The 23,662-nt window shown below is 44.1% G+C and overlaps 1 long non-coding RNA gene across 1 annotated transcript; it reads right to left on the minus strand.

Moving 5' to 3' along the window:
• Positions 1 to 17: 17 nt before the first annotated feature.
• LOC310745864 lies at positions 18 to 7,107 on the minus strand. The gene is made up of 2 exons (XR_014540403.1): positions 6,932 to 7,107; positions 18 to 2,085 (listed from the first exon to the last, which is right to left on the minus strand). It is a non-coding gene; the product is annotated as an uncharacterized lncRNA (long non-coding RNA).
• Positions 7,108 to 23,662: the final 16,555 nt, after the last annotated feature.

A 23,662-nucleotide genomic window follows, 5' to 3' on the forward strand; every position in this document is an offset into this window, starting at 1 on the left:
GTTTTTTTTCTTCCCCCCTTCACCTCTCCCCCTCTTCTTTTTCCAACCCCTTCTTTCCGTCACTCATTCATTCTGTCTCTTCAGCAGTCAGCTACACCAGCTCGGCGAGGGGAGCGGGATCGGAGATTCCTGGGGAAATCCTGCTCGCTCCACAGCCGAATGGAGAGAGAGAGGGGGGCGCTCCCCGTCGTCCGCCTTGGCCGTCTTCCTCGCTGGAGCTGCCGGGGTCCGCGAGCCGCTCGGTGCCGCTGCCGGGAGCTGCCCACAGGCTCGTCGGAGCGCGCGCAGCCACGACGAGAGGAGGCTGGCAGAGGCGCCGCCGGGGTAATTTATAAGCGCCCGAAAGCGCAGGGGAAAGGGGAGCTGCCTTGGCATCTCATCCCAGCATCTGCTCGGCTCATCCCACTCGCCCAGAGTTTGGCATCTCTCTGACAAGTGTGGGGAAATGTTTTCCTCCCCTCTCTCCCTCCACAACCCCCCTCCCCGTCTTACTTTTTTTTTTTTTAATTCTCGCTGAGCGGAGAAATTGTGATCATTTCCCTTGCTGAGCCCTGAGTGATGACAGTTCCCCCACCCCGTTTTCTTTCCTTTTTTTTTTTTTTTGCTGGAGCAGATCAAGGAGGGGGAACAAGAGAGATCTACTTAGCACCTTTTGGATAACCTTCAGATCACTGATCCAGAATGTAAAGGTCACCCACACTTCTTGTTGGATAGTTCCCCCAGCGGTCTCTGTCTGTCATGTGAAATATCACTTTTAATACAAGGGCAGTGTATTACAGTTCACCCAGCAAAAAGCCATTTGGAAACAGCATCCACTCCAACCACTGTCATGCACAGAGTTGGATGTGTTTCCCGGTTTAAATCTGCATCTACCTAAAACACATGGAAAAATACCCTCTGTCTCTGTTTCTCTGGAAATTAAATGCGGAACTATGGTAGTATGTAGGATACAAAGGACTTTCCCCTGCTCTTTGACCAGACACTGTAGCATTATTATTATTATTATTAGTCATCTGTTAACAATATTTCCTTAGGCAACACTGTAAATATCTTTATAATAGTGCTCCTTTAAATATATCAGGCTAACAGACCTCCAGCAAAGGTGATATACATCAAAGACAAGAAGTTTCTGTGCCAACTCTGAGCACGTTTTCCCAAAGAGAGGTAGTGTTTGCTCAACTGACTTCTCGTTTCTTAAACTGCCTTCCATCTCTCGTTCCCGTCCTCCCCACTGGAGATGGGGTGAATGTCATTCTCTGGCAAGGTGACTAAGCCACCAGCTTTCCATAATTTGAACTGGTAGTTCTCTGCAACAGATATCAAGCTAGTACCATTTCCCTTCCAAGCACAAGGCAGAACAGGGCTGCCTTAAACAAATAGGCCAAATTGATTCCTAAATCATACTTCTGCATTCAGGAGCAATTGGACGTCAATCAAATGCAGGTGACATTTGCCTGTCAATACAGGGATGATGGCTGAACGAGTGTGACTTATTACGGCGGGGCAAGAATCTGAAATGAGTAAAAACAGCAAATAAGCAAATAACACAATCCCCGGTGAGTGTTGATCAGAAAGCTGTGATCTTGTCTGGGGCTTGCATAGCACGAATCTCTTCTTTATAATACTGCCCCCCGCCCCCCGTGGACTCCCGTTCTTTTTCTTCTGTTCCGTAACACAATAAGGTCAAAGAAGCAGCCAGTGGGGAAACAAAGATCCATCGATTCTTCCTTTTAAGTAGAAATGTCAGCGGCTCCTTGCACTCTTCCCTAAGAGAATCAAAAAGCAAAGAGTGTGTGGCCACACCATGCCACAGATGGACCAGCCCAGCTCCTTATCTCCACAGCGTGCTGCTGATAAAAGCCTCAGCTTTTGGCATTTGTAAATATTCCCAACGCCGCCCCTTTTTCTGATTTTTGTCAGAGCTCAACCTTTAATAAAGTTGTTATCTCGCAAAGACACAATCCAGTTGCCAGATCCCTTTGCTTCAAGCTCCCAGGCCATCCTGTGAAAGGCTTTCTTCTTCTTCTTTTTAACGGGCGTCTGTCTTGTTTATGCTACATCAACTTCTCCCCAAAGGAAGGTTTTCTTTGTAAAGAGAGAAAAAGATGGAAAAGTCAGAAGTGCAACCAGTTTTTTGTATTCCTTGCATCAACATTAAGTTTTCAGAGCATCATATTTAGCTATAAAGAGTATGCACAATCTATCATTAAATATTATTGCATTCATATCCTACCTTTCCTTCAAGGAGCTCAAGGGGGTGAACATGCCCCCCCCCTACAGCTTATCCTCACAACAACCCTGTGTAGGTAGGGCGGAGAAGCAGTGGCTGAATGGGGATTGCACTAGTCCAGCACTCTGACCACTACACCACACTGCTACTGACAAAATCATTCCTCATATGTTGCCAAAACATAAGAGGGAAGTGTCAGCAGGCTGAGAGAACCTCCAAGTTGCAGAAGTACCAAAAAAAAGAAAAGGGGGAAAAAAGAATAGGGAATAAAATCTAAGGGGCAAGGTGGGGGGAAACAGCATGTTCAATGATGATTGGATATTTACTGACTTTTAAAGATGAAAAAAAATGCAGAAGAGAAAGGCAAATAAGGCGTGGCTTCCTGACTGTTGGAACATTGGAGAGCACTCTGCACTGCAATGTTTTGTTGGATGGCTGGGTACCCCAAATGGGGCTATTTTGAGAAACAGGGATGATGATTAGAATATAGCTCAGTTGGTAGAGCATGAGACTCGTAGAGTCATGGGTTCAAGCCCCACGTTGGACAAAAGATTCCAGTATTGCAGGGAGTTGAACTAATTCTATGATTCTGTGCTATTTGTACGGTGTGATTAGAATATCCACATGCTGGCTGAATCCCAAGGTTTGCAGAAGTAGAAACAATTTTTTTTTAAGGGCAGCCCCCAGCCCACCCCCATCAAAATGTGGACTAAGCATGATCAGTAGATACATGAGATGCCCGGGGGGGGGGGGGAGAGAGAGAAAAGGCAAATGATGGGGGAGGGAAATGGAACGGAGTATTCCAGGAAAGGGCACAGATGACTAGCTGCAATTTTGAATAGGAGCACTAGTCTGCACTGAAACTTTCGTTGCAGATCTCATTTGCCTTTTTTCAATTTCAAGATCTGTGTTTACGTTGAAATGGCTCCAAATATATGTCCACGTTATTCGTGCCAGGGTCAGGGATGGCTCTACAATTAGGCAGCTGCGTCAGGCAACAGATGTTGTGGAGTCAGGAGCAGCAGTTCCTTGCCAGGAGATAGAGCTGTATGTTCCACAGCAGGCACCCCCAAACTCAGCCCTCCAGATGTTTTGGGACTACAACTCCCATCATCCCTAGCTAACAGGTCAGGGATGATGGGAATTGTAGTCCCAAAACATGGAGGGCTGAGTTTGGGGATGCCTGTTCCACAGGGATTGCCTCAGCTAGCCTGGTGCAGAGGAAGGTGCTGTCCCACTGCCAGTGCTGAACTAAAATCCAGTAGTCAGCCCAGTTGGTTTTTATTTGTGGGGTGGAGAGAATCTTGTCCACTTCAGGAAACAAAGTCTCTTTGGCCATCTCTGTTCAAGGAGCCTGAACAGTTGAAGGTGTGCATACATGCACACACACACACACACACACACACACACACACTGATCCATTGCACTAATCTAAGTTCAGAGTGCAGCAGCTGTAGGCAAACAAGCCATCCCGCTGTGCTACCCTCATGTTAATCCTGTTTTATGTATTTAGTTGATTAAGACAAATGGAAAAATTCTAGGCTCTAATTCAACATGCTTGTAAAGAATGTGGCCCTCAAGGATAGGGAAATGTTTCTCATACTTCCATTGCTAAGATATACAGTGCTACCTCAGGTTAAGTACTTAATTCATTCCAGAGGTCTGTTCTTAACCTGAAACTGTTCTTAACCTGAAGCACCACTTTAGCTAATAGGGCCTCTTGCTGCTGCTGCGCCGCCGGAGCACAATTTCTGTTCTCATCCTGAAGCAAAGTTCTTAACCCGAGGTACTATTTCTGGGTTAGCGGAGTCTGTAACCTGAAGCGTATGTAATCCAAGGTACCACTGTACAATGTTAGAGAAGTGTGGTTGCAAGATGAATTGGACTATGCCTGAGCATCTAAGAGCAGCTTTTTCTCCTGCAAGTGAGCACAGTCTCTTCCCACTTTCAAGGGGTTTTTGATGATCAGGCAGATATTTCACCATTTCAAATGCTGATTCTGCAGTTCTCAGTCCATCCTCTCCTCCAAGCTTCACACACGATGTCCATGTCTTCATACACACTTCAGATATTATGCTCACTTCAGATAGTGCTGCTCATACCTTTGTGCAACCAAATATTCATTTGGTGTCATGATAAAAGCATAATTTATTGTTGAAAAGTTGCAGGAACGGCCTCTAAACCACCAACAGGAAGCAAGTTGACCTGAAGAAACAAGTACTCACTTTTGGAAGATTTAGCATGGAATGCATACTGCACCCTCGGGTATAATTTGGGGTTTACTGGGTTTAATAAACGTGTTTGAGAGCCACTTTTCACATGATAAACCACTCAGCACATAAAGATGAATCAGTCATGTGCAAAGTTAGTATTCTCCTCTTACTGCAGCTAGTATTCTCTTACTGCTTCATTCAAAATAATAATATCTGAATAGGTGTGGCAAAAAATGGATGCCATCAGAACAACAAACTTGATGTCATTGCTTTGCCATGGAGTATATTTGATGGCTACAGGCATTCATAAAATTGTTCTGCTACAGGTACTAAATACATACTTCCATTCTAAATTCAGAGTCCTCTTTGAAGTGCACATGTGGCACTCTTTGCAACTCCCTCTTGCTTTTTCCTCTAATCTCATCTCTACAGTCACCTTTGATATCCATAATCTTTGATAAAAGGCTTCATTTATTAAGAAGTATTTGACACAGTGGGGGGTTTTTTTGCATCCTTTTCAAAGGCCTTTTGCCTTTTAAACTTTGGATATGCTAAAAGAGCTCAGCATGTGTAATCCAAGTTTCTTTGCAGAGCTTGCTGGAAAGTGGTTGGAGGGAAATGATCACAAACCATTGTTTTAGAAATACTTTTGCTCTTATAAATAGCATTATTTCCCTCCTCTGTCTTCCCCTTCCACTACTGTCCTCGTGACTCCGTTCTCTCTCTCCACTGCCACGTTGATCTTCCAACCAGTTGTACATATCTACAATTCTAGTCTTTTTTCAGTTCTTTCCCTTTAAAGTTTGCCCTTGTTACAGCTATCACTAAAATAAAAACAATGTATGATCCCTTGTGCTTATCCGACCAGCTCTCTCTTTTTTGGCCAAAGGTTTTTTGTTTGTTTGTTTTAAGAATGCACCTCCCATTTATTCAGAGTGAGGACAGTTTCACATTTGTACTTTTGAGACCCTTGTGTGATTTGTATCCAGTTTTAAATGTTGTTAATATAGAGTAGATAGAGAGAGAGGGATTCAAATGTATTTTTAATCTTTTGTTGAAAGCCTCCCAGAGTGGCTGGGGAGACCCAGCCAGATGGGTGGGGTAGGAAAAATAATAATAATAATAATAATAATAATAATAATAATAATAACACAATATATATTCTAGCTCGTGGGTCATATCTCTGCAGTCTTCTTCTCACGGTGTTGCCTCCCTCCAGGGGAAAAAAGCCCACTGGACACAACTCGTGGATTGGATCCAGAATTGGCCATACTTTGAATAGACCCAATGGGGCTTGTGATGTTCCATATTGCATCCACAGGGGGGTGTATAGGGAAGCAGCAGACATGCACAATCCTATTCATGATTTTTGAGGTATGTTCCATTGAGCTGAATGGGTCTTACTCCCAGATAAGCGTCCATAGGATTACCACCCATTCAAATGCCACCCATTAAAAAAAAAAAAAAAACACGAGTACCATAGAAACATTTATACTTGGGACCTGCACATATTGCTACACACACACACACAAAACTAGGTTTAAGCAGTCAGGAGGTAAAGAGCACATACTTAATGAGCCAAGTTAAGGGAATGGAAAATTATTCTATAAACAAGAGATAAATAATCTAGATAGCCTACAAAGAGATTAGAACAATGTGGGGTACTACAGCATGTTAAATAACTGCAGAAAGCCTACCCTTTACAGAATCAAAAAATTACAATAATAAATCCAAGATAAATGTGATAATAACAAAGAATAAAAAATACAGCAAAATAAAAGACGAATAGAGAGCCGACGCAAATAATAGGGTGTGCCATAAATTATTTTTTGTTTCATTTGTTTTCATTATTAAAACATTGTTAGTTTCATTATTCATTTGTTTACATTACTTTTGCTTCAACCGGTGGTGGCTAACCCTGTTCAGCCTCTGAGGGTCCCGTTGAGGGTTGGCCCTGGTTCCAAGGGTCACAGGCCAACCTGCGAGCATCTCACACATCCACATGCACAGCACATTCATGCACTCAGCTCGGGAGGACAGGCCAGGAGGCTGAACAGTCACACATACACATATGCCACAGACAGACAAGCACTCACTCATCATTTGTGCTCCCCATGGAAGGACTGGCGTTGCAGGGTCTCCTCATGCCCCACTCTGCCCAGAGGAGCAAAAGCACAGCACCTAAGCTTTCGCTTGAATTTGCCTTCGTCATTCGTTTTTTTCCATCATTGCCTGTTTCTTTTGCAAATTTTTGTGCGTTCACCTGTGGGAGCTATAACAGCAGAGCTGCTTTCAGCAGTCAGCACCTGGCGGCTGCCATTTTGTTTTCCTAGAATGCCTTGGCTATTGCATTGTTCTGAGGAATTCTGGGGTGGCGGTGAAATGGCAGTCATAGTCCCTTCCCTTACAAAGCCATGAAAGAGGGTGGGGAAATTTTATACCCCCAATGACCACATTCTCTCCTGTGCAAATGTCCAAGGTCAAATACCATTGGTGGGCAGACCCAAGGGCAAAATTGGCTGGAGCAATGCATATCAGTGTTGTCTTCGTACAGCAGTTTTGTTTTGACATGGACATTCTCTTCTCTGTACTTCATTAAGGGAAGCAAAAGACGTTATCCGAGTTTAAGAACACGTTCCAGACCGGCAAAAACACCTGAAGAGGGTGTGAGGCCAAGTGAGTGAGCGGTGTTGCTGATGGGAAGGTGTGGCCTGTGGAGAATCCTGAGGACCAGATAGACCCTAGATGTGGCCCCCAGGCCTGAATTTGCCCTGCACGGCTCTGGAAGGGCACAACATCTAGAGCATTCTGGGAAAGTAAAATGGCAACTGTAAAGCGATAGCTGCTGAAATTGACAGCTGTTTCCAAAAAGGAAAAAAGAGAGAAGAAAAAGTCCCCTCCCCAATATACAATATTCTAAACAGGATAATGGAAAAACATGAATTAATACTCATTTGTTACTCATGACATTCATTTTCTGTCAAATCCACACCCATAATAAATAAGAAGCACAGCCAGTGAAGCAACAAGAGACTGGAACAATAAAATAGTCAAACAGCTGCAATCTTCATTATTGTTCTCCCCAACACCCTAAATATGTATATCCCACAATGCTGTTCTTTTTATAAGTGACCTCTTCTGAAAAACATCACACACATTTTAAAAAAATTTAAATTCTTCTTTCAATTTACCGTAATCAAAAACTGCAGGCGTAATTTTTCAAATTGTTTTTGTTTGTTGTAAAGATAGCTAGATAGATTTTTTTAAAAAATAAATAACTTCCCCTAACCTCCAAGCCTACATTCAATCATCTTTCTTGGGACTGGGATTGATCTTGCAATGCAGTGATTCTCTGTTTGGATTCTTCACTGTTTGGAGCAACACAATAGGACAGATATGTTCTTTACCTGAGGCCTAAGGATGTTAACCTGACGAATGGGAACATATTGCTTGCTTGCCTTTCCTTTTCCTTTCTCCCTTAGGAGGTAAACAGTAAATATTAAGGGGTCTGAAGACAAATGCTTCTTACGAGATACTGAAATTAAACAGAACCCCTAAAATCTATGAATAAACCGTGGCATAAATCACACGGGCCTTTTATTAAAAGCTATGGCACTTGTTAAAGTGAGTCCTGGGAAGCGGTTGGCCATGAAGGAAGAATGCGGGGGCCTTTGAAATGGAGATTTGGATACTGGTGCCTTTAAGCAGAGATGATGGGGACTCAGAAGTAGCAGGAGGGATAAGGCCCTCTATTGTGTCATCTGCAGTTCTAGACTCCCATGCTATTACTCCTCCCTACCTGCAACCTTACACATGAAATATGGTGATCCTTTATATTCATCAGGAATTTGATGGATGTGCAATAAGAATGGATAGCTGGGAGTGGAGAACTCAAAATTAAAATCCTAAGAGTGGTGAATTGCCAGGAGATTTATTGTTATTTTCCCCCTTGTCAGCCTCTCAATATATTATTCTCTTTGTTCCCTGCTTATTAATTCCTGAGTTGCTAATGGTGTAATTTACTTTGCAAATTGCAATCATTTTAATTATTCATTTGTAGGGCTAAAAAAGAGAGGGTGGGGGTGATAATAAAGCAGGGAGTGTTTCAAGCCAGGGAATCCTCTTTCAAGATACAGAACAGGCCACTAAGCTGCTGAGGATTGGATCCCTATAAGTGCCAAGGGTATTTTGAACTTTTGCAAAGTTCTTTCTGTTAGGTTGTGGGTGAACATATCAGACGACACAGCGATTCTTCAAACAGCTCTTGTTTATTCACAGGCCAGAACAGAACTGAACTGAAGGGTTCAGCCAGCCTGCTTATATAGAGCTCCACTACAACGCAACAGTAACCACTTTCTGTAACTATCCAATCGCTGAACGTCACTTTCAATCCCTTATTTGCATATGTGGACCTGAGTGAAAACTATCTACAGTATCCCCCTGCTGGCCCAGGGTGAGAACTTCAGTACATAACACTTCGAAAGAACCCTTTTCCTGGACTTACACTCTTGATGCTAAGCATCAGTACTAGTGTAGTTTTCTTTGCTCATGCAGGGGTGATATGCCCAGCCTCTCTGGAGAATTTATTCTGGTGCAGCATGCAAGACTGGACTGGATTAAGGATAGTCTTCCATCACCATTGTTACTGTTGTTGCTGCTTTTCTAATAAATGTGTGTACTTATGGAGCCAAAAAATAAAATAAAAATTTAACATCAAGAGTGCAAAACACAACAAATCCAGTTAATAACACTACATTTAAAACTACTGAACAATTAAAACTATAAAATGGCAGTATCAGACTGAAACAGGCAGAAAAGCAGCAAACCACTAAATGCAAAAAACCCAAAACATTTTGAATGGATGGGTTTTCAAAAATTGTTCTGGGTGGGTTTGCATTCCTCCTAAAGCAGAGGTAGAAAACTTCTCCAGCCTGGGGCCTCTTTATCTTCCCAGCAATCTCCCGGGGGTGGGAGGGGCCAGAGGCAAAAGTGGGCAGAGCGATAATATATATTTTGTTTTTGTACAGTGGGCTAGTTTCCCACACACACTCAGACACCCCTTTATAGTCTCCATTCAGGGGAACAAGAGGCTTTAGCAGAGTTCAAGGGCAAATTCCAGCCAGGCAAAAACCCCCGAGGATGCTTAGCAAGGCTGGTGAAGGGTTCGGCCTAGAGAAAGAGGGGGTGGCTGCAGAGGGAGTGTGGCCTGGAGAGAATTCCAAGGGCCAGATAGAGAGGGCTGGAGGGCCGCATTTGGGCCTCAGGCCTGCAGTTCCCCACCCCTGCCCTAAAAAATCACTCTGGCCTGTACCTAAGAGTGGATGCCAGACCAAGACCAGCTTCTGCAGAAGGAAGAAGCCTCCGTCAAAGAAGATAAAGAAGATTGGCAAAATTAACTATTGAACTATGCAGGACAAATTAGCAATTTGAAGCTCAGGAAAGAAAGAGACTTTGAGTTTATTAAAAAAAGGGCAATGTTTAATGCATACTTTTTAAGCTTTGTGTATAGGTTTCTACATTAGTATAACTTTTTAAAGTCACTTGTAATAGGATGAAGAAGGTTTTAAAATTGGATTGTTAAAAATATAAGGCGTTATAGACGTGCTTCAACAAATCTAAAATAATGAAACCAAGAAGGTGGGTGGAGGGAAGTCAAGCAAAAAGTAATGGTTTAAAAACATGTTTATGGTTTTTTCTTTTTTTGTTTTGTTTTGTTATTATAAAATCAATAAATTACTTATTTAAAAAACCACTCTGGCAATGCTGGTTGGTCCAGTTTTGTCAGTGGAGGCCAAGTGGCAATAAGCAGCTTCCACTGGTAAGGTGTCAAGTGCAACCCCTCCATACCCTCCAACATTTCTCTGAAGAAAATAGGGTCACAGTTATCCATATGCAGGTAACGTCCAGATGAGCTTACTGGGATGTGCTACATGCAAAGCGTGTGCCTTTAAAGACCAGCTGGAAACACCACTTTAATTCAAAAGTTGCAGCTACTGAGGGTATGTGAATGGCATAGCCAAAAGTTGCTTTCACTAGATTCATTAAGTGCACGAGGTGGTTCCTTTGAACACCCAAGGTCCGTATAGTTAAAGCTATGGTTTTCCCAGTAGTGATGTATGGAAGTGAGAGTTGGACCATAAAGAAGGCTGATCGCCGAAGAATTGATGCTTTTGAATTATGGTGCCGGAGGAGACTCTTGCAAGAAGATCAAACCTCTCCATTCGGAAGGAAATCAACCCTGAGTGCTCACTGGAAGGACAGATCGTGAAGCTGAGGCTCCAATACTTTGGCCACTTCATGAGAAGAGAAGACTCCCTGGAAAAGACCCTGATGTTGGGAAAGATGGAGGGCACAAGGAGAATGGGACGACAGAGGACCAGGTGGTTGGACAGTGTTATCAACATGAGTTTGACCAAACTGCGGGAGGCAGTGGAGGACAGAAGTGCCTGGCGTGCTCTGGTCCATGGGGTCACGAAGAGTCGGACACGACTAAATGACTAAACAACAACAATATGCATCAGGCAAGCAATGATCATCCAATAAGTTACAGTCTTAATATTAGTACATTTTCCATACACTCAGACCCCAGGAACTGAGGGCTGCTACATCAAACAATACGTTGTTTTGAATTCATGCCTAATAAAGAGAAAACATATTTTTGTTGCTGCTGTACTAACTTATTTATTAGATTTCTATCTCCATCTTTCTTTCAAGGAGCGCAGGTTGGCTACATGGTTCTCTCCCCTCCTCCTTACAACAACTCTGAAAGATGGGTGGTGAGACTGAGAGATAGTGATGGACCCGAGGGTGCAGGTCATGGCTGGGTGGGGATTTGACCCCCAGTCTCCCAGGCCCCACACTATCTCTTTAACCACTTTGCCAGACTAGCTCCTAATTCTTCTAGTAGTAATAGTAACCGTAGCAATAACAAAACTGAATTAGCTCCAGTTGTGCCCAATAGGGAATGCCATTCAGCTACCTCTACAAACTGACAGAGTGGCTCCATGAGTCATATATTGTAATACACTTTGCCACATCCACATTTTACGTATTTAAGGGTCCGCCATGTGCGAAGAGGCCCTGGGGAGATCCTTTGACGTAGGCCTTGAAGGGGGATCTTACCTTCACTGAGAAAGTAGCAATGGCTCCTTAGATGGCTGGTGTCTCCCTCTCCTTCCCTGCCTCCCTCTCATCCCCTTTTACAGTTGCTAGTTTCAGGAAAGTTCAGCTGGTGCCGAAGCCAAAACTTCTTTGAGTTTTCCTTTCCAAGTGAGTATGTTTGGAGACCTCCACGTGGGAATCGTAGGAGGCAGAACAGAGAGCAAAAACTCGGGAGCCGATCGTTCTGAATGGGACAGATGGCAACTCTAGCCAAAAATAGCTTTTTCAAGAAGTGGAACACATGGTAAGTTGCATTAATTTTAATAATTGCTTTTTTATGCCTTGATTTTTTTTTAAGCTGGCAAGGACCTCTCTACCCAAGATAATTAGTATACTTCTCAGTTAGTGCTTTGCTGTTATTTTTTTCCTTCAAACTCTACGGTTACTGAAAGCTGCCCACTTATGTCAGGAATGCTGTGCAACTGTCGGATATGCATCAGAGCAAGGCTGGTGGGTTGGTGCAAGGCGCCTCCTGAGGAATAGCTCTGCTTCCTTTATCAGGAAAGTGCCCGCGAGATCCTGACAAAAAGGGATCTTTTGTTTTGTTACTAACATGAACAATTTTTGTGGGGGGTAAAGGTAAAGGTAAAGGGACCCCTGACCATTAGGTCCATTCGTGACCGACTCTGGGGTTGCGGCGCTCATCTCGCTTTATTGGCCGAGGGAGCCGGCGTACAGCTTCCGGGTCATGTGGCCAGCATGACTAAGCCGCTTCTGGCGAACCAGAGCAGCGCACCGAAACGCCGTTTACCTTCCCACCGGAGCGGTACCTATTTATCTACTTGCACTTTGACGTGCTTTCGAACTGCTAGGTTGGCAGAAGCAGGGACCGAGCAATGGGAGCTCATGCCGTCGCGGGGATTCAAACCACCAACCTTCTGAATGGCAAGGCCTAGGCTCTGTGGTTTAACCCACAGCGCCACCCGCATCCCTATAAATGTTTTTAATAGCATTCTGTATTATCTGATTTTCAAAGATAGGTGGTGGGTAGTCCAACCTGCCAAGTTTGAGCACATTTTTGGATACAAGGACATTTTTAAGCTTCTGCAGCCATCATATAAGGCACATCGCTCTGTTGCAGACTAATCAGTGATCCAGGGATCTGATTCCTTAGTAATCTCGCCTTGCAAAATTGATGACTTTGAAAATGTGCATGAAATCCACCCTTTGCTGCAAAACACTTGGGGGGAAAAGCCTAGTCAGGTTCCTAGTAACAGCTGAAAGAGGGGCACCCTATTTTCCCCAGGTTACGGGACTAAAATGCCACCAATGGGAGACAAGGGTGAGTATTTGCCTTTTTGTCCAAACCTGTAGGTGCGGTTTGTACTGTTACCCAAGATGGATGCCTCAGTGAGTTGAGACATGAGAAATCAGAAACACCACCAGAATAGAAAAAACATGCTTCAGGGGTGAAAGAGAGAAAAGTTGATTCAGTTCCTTCCTTCTGCTGTAAGTCAAAGATGTTACTTTTGACAGGATGGCCAGTGAGCCGTGATTTATAACATTTTCATAGCATTTGTCCTGCTTTATTAGGTTTATTAGAAATACGGTGTGCATGCTGAGGTTGGGAATTCAATGAGATGGGAAGCCTCGGAAAGAGAGAGGGGAAGAGCCTAACCCTCTACATTTCCCGGAAGAAGAAAACACCACTATGAGGCCACATTCACACCATACATTTAAAGCACTATGATACCACTTTAAACCATCATGGCTTCCCTCAAACAATTCTGGGAGCTGTAGTTTGTCAAATGCTGCTGAATTGTTAGGAGGCCCCTATTCTCTTCACAGAGCTTCAATTCCCACAGTGCTTAACAGCCAATCCTTCTTCCCATGGAATTCTGGGAATTGTATGCCCTGGGCCTGGAGTTGGCTTCACCTGCTGAGTAGCAGCCAGAAGGAGCAGGAGGCAAAGTGACTCCACCTGCTGCTGATCAGCCTTCTTGCTCCTGATGAGAACCAGCTGGCTCCAGCTTTCTTAAGCAGGCTTTCAGTCAGTTGCTGGAAACAACATTTGTTGTTCCTGGCCAGTCCTTGCTGCTTCTTGCTTCTCATGACCTTGAACCCTTGGCTTTCTTGACCCCTGGATCATCTGACTACGTGAATTGAGATACTCCTGACCTCAGGACTGGACTGAATGTTGCCTACGGACTCTGCCTCCAGGCAGAGACTCGGCTGGTTGGCTGGCTACTCCCTCCACTGAGCTCTGGTCAGTTAGTAAAGTATTTCTATTATTTTATTTGATCTGCCCCCTCCTCTCCTTGGCTACACTTACGCACCACTTTAAAAAGTCTCAGAACAACTTATAATTATAAAAGTGTACAGGATAGAAAATTTACAACACAGCAAACAGATAAAAGAACATTGATTGATTAAAAGTATTCCTCTTGGTGCATATTAAGTGGCTCCTTGCATGGGGGGGGGAGGTGCAGAATAGTAGGGATGCGGGTGGCGCTGTGGTCTAAACCACTGAGCCTCTTGGGCTTGCTGATCAGAAGGTTGGCGGTTCGAATCTCTGCAACAGAGTGAGCTCCCGTTGCTCTGTCCCAGCTCCTGCGAACCTAGCAGTTTGAAAGCATGCCAGTGCAAGTAGATAAATAGATACCGCTGCGGCGGGAAGGCAAACAGCGTTTCTGTGCGCTTTGGCACTCATCATGGTCCTCTGTGTGCCAGTAGCAGTTTAGTCATGCTGGCCACATGACCTGGAAAGCTGTCTGGACAAACGCCGGCTCCCTCGGCCTGAAAGCGAGATGAGCGCCACAACCCCATAGTCGCCTTTGACTGGACTTAACCGTTTAGGGGTCCTGTACCTTTTAGGTGTAGAATGCAATCCACGCATCCATTATAAATGCTGCATTGTTATTTATGTAAGCTGGGGTGTAATGATCCTGCAAACAAGTTCTTAGTTTAATAAAAAGCATGTGACCTTATCCCAACGAAAGATAAGTGGATAACCAATTTCTACTTAGCTTTTGGCATGTGCATGACCTCGGAGGACAATGAGGGAAAGTCTTCTGTCAGACAATATATCCCAGAAAAGACCCTTAGAGATGGTGTTGGATCAATTAATTCAAATGGGATGAAGTCTCCTGTGGAAAATGGGCCATCTCTCACAGGGTAATTAAAATAGAAATGTTATACTATAATTAACCTCTCAGATTTCGCATAAGCTCTTTTTATGAGGTAAAATATTTCTTTTTTGGTTCTTTAAATTCTGGAGCCCTGTTGAATATAGAAAGGACAGATCCCATCTAGTTGTAAAGTTGTTATACACAGGCTGTGAACCTGGGAGGAAGAGCTGTTGGTCAGTCACAAAAATAATAGTCAATAGTAGGAAGAAACATTTCTTAAAAGCTTTTAATTATAGACTGCTTTCATGTGTGTAGGATTTTTGCATCCGCACTCACAAAGACCAGGGGCTTCAAAAAGCAAATGGCCTCTGAGGCGGGTTGGTGAGGGCTTGCCCATCACTAATTGGCATATCATTGGATGAGAAGATGGGGGTTGAAGTGAAAGTTCGTCTGTCAGGAAAAGGTCTCAAGTTCAGCATCTCTAGGTAGGCCTGTGAGAGAGTATTGTCCGAAACTCTGGAGAGAGCTGCTGCCAGTCAGTGCAGACATTGCTGGACTAAATGGCTCGACGGTTTGACTCATTATCAAGCAGCTTCTTAGATTTGTATGCATTTTCTAGTCAAAGTCACTGTAGAACCTGGATGACTTTGGATGGTTTAAATTATTTCAATCTGTCTGCACATACGGTCCTCACAGCCCCCGGAAGTTTCAGTCGTTAAGGTGTAGCAGCCCAGTAATTCTATGGCCCCTTAACCTTGTGTTTGAAGGGCCTTCCTACTCGTTCTGAGCAGGATCCTGTCCCAGAGCCCTGCCTTGACAGCACCACTGCCTACCATGGATGAACGGGCTGAGAAAAGAAAGTTGTAATGCTTCTTCTCGGACTGGTGTCAGCCAGCAAGTGCCACAGCTCCCCGACCCCCATCGCTCACCCTTGCTCGTTGCCTCAATTGCCAAAGTTTCAGCGTAAACCCACAGTTAGGTGTCCGGAAAGTGGCTTTGTCTTCAGAATTGCTGAGGCGATAGTCTCCCCTAATCCTGCTGCGATTGCAAGGGTGTGGGTGTGTCCTAATGAAGATGCATGGCACCTATTATCCCGTTAGTGTTAATGGAAGGGAGAGACACCGATTAGCAGAAGAATGAACACCAGCCTATTATGCACAGTTAACATTAACCTGCTTGTGGAATGCTGAGGTATTTTTCTACAGAGTTTAAAGGCCTCTCCCTCACCGAGAGCTATTGATGCTCTCCAGGATGATGGACTCAGTAGTGTGACCCTCGAGTCACTTGCAAAGAAATGGCTCTTCACATTATTATTATTATTATTATTATTATTATTATTATTATTATTATTCATTATTAATATGGATTTATTGGACCAAAGCATTTACAGTGGTACCTCAGGTTACAGACGCTTCAGGTTGCAGACTCCGCTAACCCAGAAATAATACCTCAGGTTAAGAACTTTGCTTCAGGATGAAATCGTGTGGCGGCGGCAGCGGGAGGCCCCATTAGCTAAAGTGGTACCTCAGGTTAAAAACAGTTTCAGGTTAAGAATGGACCTCCAGAACGAATTAAGTTCTTAACCTGAGGTATCACTGTATTTGAATACACTTATCCCTCCTTTTGATTCAAGATCCCAGAGGTCTCTGTTGGGGCCATGCCTGAAAGCTGCAGCTATAGTTCCTTGCGGTGCTCTGGCTATAGGCTCCACTTCCTGTTCAGTAAAGGTTGAACCACCATACTCTTGATAATGTGTCTGTTCTGGTTGACAGTTAACCTTTGCAAAATCTTCACTGCAAGATGTCCACTGATTTAATGCCGCCGCCGCCTTGTCAGGCAGAGATTCTATACATTGAATATTCAATCTCACGTCTGTTGCAAACGAAACTTTTCCTCTGGGAAAGAGCTATACAGGCCATGTTTGGGAGTTTGGAGTATGAACTTCCTCCTCAGCTAATTATGAGCAAAGTGCATAATTAAGGACTCGGCTACATTAGTAAAGAAAAATAGTTTTAAATGTGTTATAACACCAGATAGCGCTGTAGAGTTCCGTCTTTCACCTGTGTGATTTTCCCATTACGACGTTTACAACGCGTTTTCCTGAAATCTTTTGTTTGATGTGTCTAGATGTCAGCTTGAACACCCACAGTAGTTGTGTCACAACCACCCTAAGATGGCTGAAATATACCTGCTGGTGGAAGATTAGGTTCCACATAAGGTGTTAGGGGTGCCACCAGCAAATCTAGGGAAAGGGCATCCTGTGTTGCTGCCACTGCCTGGGGTTGCCATATGTCCGGGAAATCCTGGACATGTCCTCTTTTGGGAGGCCAACATGCCCATCTGGGGGGATTTTTACATTTTAAAGGAAATGTTCAGGTTTGAGGGGTTTTTTTGGGGTGGTGGCTCAGGCTCAGGTGAGGGCAGCTTGGGCCTGTGTGCCTTTCCCCCCAGCTTGGTCTGTCCTCTTTTTTTTGCTCTTCAAGACATGGCAACCCTACCACTGCCAGGTAAATTTTGAGGGAAACGGGAGGGACAAAATGAAAGAGGAGCCTGTGCGGGGAATGGGCCTGCATAGCATCTTCATTATCATCCAGCAGCACACCTGGACTATGAACTTGCTTCTTTAGGAGGGGTGTGTGCCTCCAGCCAAAATGCAATTGACCAAGCATCCAGACTTGGGGAACTACCCACCCACCACAGGGTCTTGCCAGGATTATCACTCAGTTTCTTACACTGTGCACAGGTACAAGCTCTCTGTTGTACACGTGTTTGCATGAAAAAGCCTAACTTGTTGATTTGCACAGCCCAGCTATTTGTGTACACAGGTAGCTAGGTGGTACACTATTGCATTTGAACAACTGTACAAATGTACAACTAAACCATTTGTGTACAGAGGTGCACAGATTGTACACTGAGGCAATAATGCTTCTGAATACCAGTAGCCAAAAACCACTGGAGAGGTTGTACTTGAGTCCTGCTTTCTGGCTTCCAACAGGATGCCAAATTGGATGGGCCACTGGCCTGATCCTGCAGGCTGCTCTTATGTTTTTCAGGATTCACAAATGGCCCCATGGGATCATACTACAAACACATTTCCTATATTCCCCCACTGCTGATCTTCACCATTTCACAACTGAACACAACAAACCCTAAACTTGCTAGATAAGTTTATAACATGCATATGCTGCAGTCCTTGTTGACTAATGACATCAAAAGAATTTTTTTAGCATTGCCTGACAGCATTTAAGTGCTTTGTTTTACAGGACCATATATATATGTATAAAATTGACATGCATGATATTTAATACTAGTTGTTGTTCAACGTTTTCTTCTAGGATTAGCCAATAAAAAAATAATAGTCAATATAATTATGCACGCAAATGATGTAGCTGGATGTTCTTCAGCATCAGGCCTTCAATATCTGACAGCATATCAAAATAACTCTTGAATGGTGCGCCTGCCATCCACTTGAAAGGCTCGGTTGATTAATTGTCACACCAGGAGGGGTGTTGATGCATGGCGCTGTCAGCCACACAGAGCTTAATTTGAGCAAGGCTCAGCCCAGAAACTTTTTTCTTAAATGCCAATGGAGAATGCGAAGCACGGTGAAAGAGGGCGATGCATTCCTGAGCATGTGCAAAGTGCTCTTCCCCCTCCTACCACCAGTCAGCCTGCACTCCTGTTCCAAATCGGAGGGCAGGGCAGGGCAGCCTGCATTAGTGGAATGAAAGCTATTTGGCTCAGGATTTCTGAGGGATTCAATTTTAGTTAGGAGGGCATGGTGAGTTACCGTATTTTTCGCTCCATAAAACGCACCTAGTTTTTAGAGGGGGAATGCAAGGAAAAAAATATTATTTAAAGGGAGCACTGAGCAGAGCCTGTATGCATCCCAGGTTCTGCTCAGCGCTCCCTTTTACGAGCTGTGTGGAGTGTGGAGCACTTGCAGGCTTTTCCCTGAGGAGGGAGAAGGGCAGCTTGTCACTGATGGGCTGCCCTTCTCCCTCCTCGGGGAAAAGCCTGCAAGTGCTCCACACACACGCTCCACGCGCTCTTTAAAGGGAGTGCTGAGCAGAGCCTCCCGCCTGCATTCACTCCATAAGACGCACACGCATTTCCCCTTACTATTTAGGTGGGGAAAAGTGCGTCTTATAGAGCGAAAAATATGGTATATCGTTCAGTGGCCCAACACCCGCTTTTCATGCAGATGATCCCAGCATCCCCAGTTAAAGCAAAGGTTTCAGGTAGGTGGGGAAGGCCCCTCACCTGATCCTCCTGAAAGCTTCTGCAGCCAGCCTGAGCAGCCAGCCAAGAGCTGGATGGACCAAGGGTCTGGTTCAGTAGTACAAGGCATCCAAGCAGGCCTACTCCTCAGCTAGGGATGCTTCAAGAATAAGCTTATGATGAACCCCTAATCTGCACCTTCTGGGTGCATGTGCAGATTGGAAGGCAGTTGTACTTTGGTTCTGCACTTTCTCTGAATTCTATGATGCTGTTTGTGGCTCCGAAACGGATGAAATCATGTTTGCTAATGTATATTTCAGGATGATGTGTCTTTATAAATGTGTATTTTGAGAGAAGTAAGTTTAGAAAGGCACATTTTCTGAGAGTCATCCAAAATACATATTTATATACACATTTTGGTGCGGATTAAAAAGGAATGGGATAGAACAAATTCACCTCTGAATACATGCAAAGGTGATACAGACAGGAAACGGACTGATCTGTCCAACCCTCTCTTCGTTTTAGAAATTAAGCCCTGTAGCTGCATCTATAGGATATCTAAACATTAATCTAGATTTGAATAAAAGAGCAGGAATTCCTAAATGCCTTCATAAAGGGCAAGCAGTGTTGTAGAGATGTTGCACTCCTGTATTCTGCTCTTCTTTGCATTTGCAATTCAACCATCTTGTCTTCTGGCATTTGAATTGTTGCCTACAGACTATAAATGAGCTAATAATAATAACACAGCAATAATAATAAAAATAATGTTGTTTGCTGCATAGAGAGTAACCAAGTGACTTACATTTTAAGAGCATAGAGTATATAATAAAATCAGGAAAACAGAACAATGAATTATAATAAAAGTCATAGACAATGAAGATTATTACAAATTATTACTTTCCTTTCAGCCTAAGGTCCCAGGGTGTGTTACAGCAACTAAAACACAACATTAACATTAAAACACAATTATTGCACAATATTAAAAACAGTTTAAGACTACTTAGAATAACTTAATCCATCCAAAAAAAAACCCAACACAACTTCAGCATCAAAGACATCAGCAATAGAAAGCAAAAACATCTTAACTCGATACCTACATTAACATTCATCACTTAATGATGGCTCTCATTAAATAGTTTCCTGTGTTAGGCAGGGCACTTGAGTTTCATCATGCTCCATGCAGGATCTGTGAATCACCCCTGCAAGGTGAATGCACCTTGATGTTGAAGCTGATGAGTTGTGGAGATGTATTTGTGAACAGTTTGGGATCTGATTGAAACAAACAAATAGCCACCTGATGTTCAAACCACTTAGAAGGGATGGGGAACTTGTAGCTTTCCAGTCGTTGTTGGACTGCAACTTCCATCAACTTCAGCCTGCCTGGCCCATGCTCAGGAGTGATGGGAGTTGTTGTGCGGCAACATTTGGAGGGCTGCAAGCTCCTCTGCCCCTGACATATATGGTATACTACCCTGGGTCAAGATCCAAGGGAGCTAGGCGAGAGAACAATGTGTTCATCCGAGGAGGAGTAACAAGCAGTAACAAGATGATTAGGCTAGGGGAAGCCAATATGGTGCTCTCCAGATGTTTTAGATAACTACTCCCACCATTCCTGAGAATTGGCCACGTTGGCTGGGACTGATGGGAGTTGTTGTCCAAAACATCAGGAAGGCACCAGCTTGGCGAAGGCTGACATAGAACAGTTTCCACACGGCCTGGATTCCTGATGGCCACCTTGCAGCTGTCTGAGCCTGTGAGCCAGGTCTTGGCTTCTTCTCTGTAGGTGACTTAGAAACTGACTACAAACCTTTGATTTCCACAGTGTTTCGTTCACTGCCAAAGCACGGCTCTGGTTCTTTTAAGGGCTTGATCGTATTTTTAGCACTTCCTTCAGCAATTGTTGCATGGCTGCCTCTGAATTATTTGGAATCTTAATTGGTGGAGCAGATGCAAGAGCAAGGATAGGAAAGAGGGGGGGAAAGAGAAAGAAATCCCTGCTGAATTTTCAAGGACGTGCTTGTCAGGTCTTTGGGAGACATTTATGCTCTAAGGTAACACTCTGGAAATGTTTTTTTTTCTTGTATGCTACGAGCAATGGAATGAATTTTTCCCCCCAGTGCTGCACCTTAGTTATTTTGCTTTCTGTTCCAGCTAGCAATATCATACCCAGGGCATATAAAGGATAAATATTGCATTTTGGATATCTCCCCAGCCTGCCATTCCATTCTAATGATATAACAGATAGACCCACTGACAACTGAGTTTCTGCCCTGGCCCGACAGTTGTAAATGTCCCAATTTCAAGTAAAAAAGATTTGATTTTTGTGTCCGGACTCAGAATAGATTAGCCTTGGGTTCACACACTACACAATAAGCAGCTGCAGTTCCGTAAATGAGCAGAACATGAATGAAACACAACACTTTAGATGGCGAAAGAGTAACACTGGAGGTTCGTTGGGGAGAATGTAGGAGAAGATAACCTCTACCAGTTGCCAGAAACAGCGGGAGAGGAGCATGGCCACCGTGAGAACAGAATCATAGAACCAACTGTAGGGTTAGAAGGGACCTTGTGGATCATCTAGCCCAGTGATGGCCAAACCTGGCCCTCCAGCTGTTTTGGGACTACAGTTCCCATCATCCCTGACCACTGGTCCTGTTAGCTAGGGATGATGGGATTTGTAGTCCCAAAACAGCTGGAGGGCCAAGTTTGGCCATCACTGATCTAGCCCAATCCCCTGCTATGCAGGAATATGCAACTGTCCCATCTCATGCTCGAATCTGCATCCTTGCCATTATCAGCACCACGCTGTAACCAACCGAGCTATTTAGGATGCGGGGCTCGATGGATTGGCTTCATCCAGCAGCTTCTTAGTTTCTTAACCTCTCCCCTTTCTACCAAGCACGCTTTATGATATGTTATGGACATATGGAGGCACCCTACTTGTAGCTTAAGTGGCTTGCAGAACAGTTTTCCTGCCTCAATTTCCCACCCTTAAAAAAATGTGTATGACTGGCAAGCGCCCAAATGGAGTATCTCGACTGCAGTTCACTAAGACACAGGTGCATCCCCATGGCCCTATTTTTATCACTGAAATGTTAGAAGATATGCAGAAACGATTTAATGAGCAGCTTACACTTTTGAGAAATCCCAGTTTTAAAATTATATGGACCTGAAAGGAGGAAAACTTGTTTCAAAAATGCGTTTAATGACTGGTGACTGGGTGTTTACAAATGGGACCTGCAAGATCTTGACTGTGAGTGTCATGTAGGGCTTTATTCACGCTTACCTTTCTCTGCTCCGACACGAGTGTTGAAGCCTGGAGCTCTGCCCGGAAAGAGTCGGGCAAAAGCTAAGTGTGGCTAAGTCCATAGGGGTTGGAGTGCTGCCTTAGGAACCTGGGAGACATGAGTTCAAATCCCTGCTGAGCCATGAAGCTCGCTGGGGTGACCCTTGGCCAGTCACTGTGTCTCAGCCTAGCCTACCTTGCAGGGTTCTTTAGAGCAGGCACCCCCAAACTCGGCCCTCCAGCTGTTTTGGGACTACAGCTCCCATCATCCCTAGCTAACAGGACCAGCGATCAGGGATGCTGGGAGTTGTAGTCCCAAAACAGCTGGAGGGCTGAGTTTGGGGGTGCCTGCTTTAGAGGGTAAAATTGGGGAGGGAAGAAAAACTCTGTAGGACACCTTGAGCTCCTTGGAGGAAAGCTGAGATAGAAATTATTATTTTGGGGGGAAACACCCTTGCAGCATGGAGTGCTCCTGTTCATTGTGCCAGCCAGTTGCCCATGCCCTCCTCTCCAATAGTCCATTCCATCCCCACTCCCAGTTGGTTTCCAGTCATTGGTTGTTTGGAGCTTCCCTCCCATACCTTAGGCTTTTTTTCCTCCCCACTAAAAAATTGTTGTACTTCTGCAGCTCTTCATGTTTCCACAAGGCTGCTAATGCATCCCTTTTGTGTGACATTAGCCCCAGAAGTTGTTGGGACTCCCTATCACCCTGACAGTGGGATGTCGAATGTGTTTTAAAGGTACAGGGCGTATGCAGCCTTTGTTAAAGGTCCAGGTCTGGTGTTTTGGACTCAGAATCACAGAAGCTTGTTTTAAATGAGCCCAAGAAGTTGTCACAGCTTCTGTCACATATTTAATGCAAAACCAAAATGTAGTCTGGGCTGATACCGCCCCCCCTCATGCCAAAAGATCTGAAAAGGTTTGCAACAGGTTGCAAAGATCTTGAATTTAAGAGGGAGAAAACACAGGTTTTGGCACTAGAGCACAATTTATGACTGCACATTTTTTGTTTAGCTGTTAGACTCCTACCAGATGGAAACTTTACTTGTCGTTTTTATGTAGTGCCACCATATTTTATTTTTTTATTTTAAAAAAGTGGTCGGGAGACATTATTTCAGATATAGATGTCAGCTGCTTAATCACCTCCCAACTATGATTTCAAGGTCTGGATGTGGAGCAGGCTTTATGTAGATAAAAATATTTCCTTCGGTAAAATCCACACACTAATTTAGAACAATCCTTCAATCCAAGTTTCTTTTTTTACAGAGGAGATTAAATTCTATTTAGGTTCCTCTCTTGTTTGCTACATTAAAAGACAATTAAAGATTGGCAGAAAGTTTTTTCTTCAAATGGGAAAAGTTTCTTTTTTAAAAAAACATCTAGCAGCTGGTAGCCCTCCTCAGCGATAACGCTTCCCCATTTCCCACCCAAATTTACAGGGAAAGGGGGGGGGGTGTTTAAGGAAAGCATTGTGACACACCAA

This window comes from Podarcis filfolensis (assembly GCF_964270895.1).
Source record: "Podarcis filfolensis genome assembly, chromosome: 12".
Classification (NCBI taxonomy): domain Eukaryota; kingdom Metazoa; phylum Chordata; class Lepidosauria; order Squamata; family Lacertidae; genus Podarcis; species Podarcis filfolensis.